This window comes from Penaeus monodon, chromosome 23 (genome assembly GCF_015228065.2).
Source record: "Penaeus monodon isolate SGIC_2016 chromosome 23, NSTDA_Pmon_1, whole genome shotgun sequence".
Taxonomy (NCBI): Eukaryota; Metazoa; Arthropoda; class Malacostraca; order Decapoda; family Penaeidae; genus Penaeus; species Penaeus monodon.
In genome coordinates this window covers 40,794,837-40,795,152 of record NC_051408.1, presented here as the reverse complement: position 1 = coordinate 40,795,152, position 316 = coordinate 40,794,837, and positions in this window count along the sequence as shown.

The following is a 316-nucleotide window of genomic DNA, read 5'->3' as shown; positions in this document are numbered from 1 at the left end:
CTTTTCTCATCCCTCTTCATAACTACTTATTCAAGTAAGTCTCTAAATACACTGAAACAGAGAAGCAAACTGGACCTTAAGTGTTACCCTACGAATAACACTTTCTTCCCTCTCCCTACTCGGCATAAACGCTGGTTCTGTGACTAGTCTCCGCATTTATGACTTGCTGTTGGTTGCTGTTCGTCGATAACCAACACTTTGCCTCAATATCTGCTAAGTATCCTGTGTGTTGTTTATAATTTTTTTTTTTTTTTCGGTATGATTTGTTTGAATTCTGAAGGTTTGTTATAAACTCCAGACTGTGCGCGTCGTAAGA